Source organism: Myotis davidii, unplaced genomic scaffold (genome assembly GCF_000327345.1).
Source record: "Myotis davidii unplaced genomic scaffold, ASM32734v1 scaffold1494, whole genome shotgun sequence".
Taxonomy (NCBI): domain Eukaryota; kingdom Metazoa; phylum Chordata; class Mammalia; order Chiroptera; family Vespertilionidae; genus Myotis; species Myotis davidii.
In genome coordinates, this window is record NW_006286246.1 from 3,338,812 (window position 1) to 3,340,073 (window position 1,262).

The 1,262-nt window shown below is 43.0% G+C and overlaps 1 long non-coding RNA gene across 1 annotated transcript in view; it reads right to left on the reverse strand.

Annotated features, from left to right (window-relative positions):
• The window catches only part of LOC107182120, a 48,226-nt gene that overhangs the window by 39,422 nt on the left and 7,542 nt on the right, over window positions 1–1,262 (reverse strand). Inside the window, exon 2 of the long non-coding RNA XR_001512844.1 lies at window positions 347–463. This is a non-coding gene — a long non-coding RNA (uncharacterized LOC107182120). The remainder of the gene's footprint in view (window positions 1–346; window positions 464–1,262) is intronic.

Genomic DNA, 1,262 nt, shown 5'->3' on the forward strand with positions numbered 1-1,262 from the left:
AAGATTTGTAATGCTCTGGTAAGCCAAAGTAGACAGGCCCTGAGATGCTGGCTCTGAGGTTTTGGGAGCTGGGGATGGAAGGAATGACAGGAGCCACAAGCCACTGTTTGAAGGGCTCATCGAGGCTGGAGAAGCACTGCAGGCTCTAAAGGAGCTTTGAGAGAGAGGGAGCGATGACCTGGGAAACTGCACTTGAGGCTCCGGGTGCTGTTTAAGGGGCTGCAAACACCAGAGCATGGCTGTCCCTCGCCCCTGCCTCACTGTCATCTCCCTGCCCTGTCGGAGTTTTGCTGCCTGGGCAACGGTAGATTCCAACAACAAAAGGAAAGACCATTTCCACTCTTACCTCACTTTACTCTGTCCTCTGCATGCTGAGGCCCTGCTTTCTCCATCTGGGGCAGGAGGGACACGTGGGATCCCTGGAATGAGACACTGGCCTCCTGAGATGCTATTCATTTTGTAACTGAAAAAAGTCAGAAAGGACAGAGACATGAGTTAATGCTCCCTTGATCTTTGGGTCAAGTGTCTTAGACACTGAGAACATAATCACCATTTCAATGTTGATGCTGTACATATAAACACAGACATTCTCTTTTTTCTTTTTAAAAAAATATTTTTTAATTACAGTTTGCATTCAATGTTATTTTGTATTAGTTTCAGGTGTACAGCATTGTGGTTAGACAGTCATATACTCCACAATGTGCCCCCCCTTTTGTACTGGGATATTTCCAGTACCCACCTGCCACCACACATAGTTATTACAATATTATTCATTGTATTCCCTATTTTGTACTTTACATCCCCATGGCTATTTTGTAACTACCAATCTGTACTTCTTAATCCCCTTACCTTTTTACCCAGCCACCAACTCCCGCCCCGCTAGCAACCATGAGTCTGTTCTCTGAACCTAGGAGTCTGTTTCTCTTGTGTTTGTTCATATTCCACATATAAGTGAAATCCTATGGTGCCGGTCTTTATTCTGACTGGCTTATTTCACTTTGAATAAGGCCCTCAGGTCCGCCCATGCTGTTGCAAACGGTATGATTTCATTTTTTATGGCTGAGTAATATTCCATTGTATATGTGTACTACCTCTTTATCCATTTATCTATTAATGAACACTTCAGTTGATGTAAATAATGCTGTAATAAACATAGGAGTGCATATATCTTTTTAAATTAGTGTTGTGGATTTCTTCAGATAAATATCCAGAAGTGGAATTGCTGGGTCACATGGTAGCTCTGTGTGTAATTTTTTGAGGAC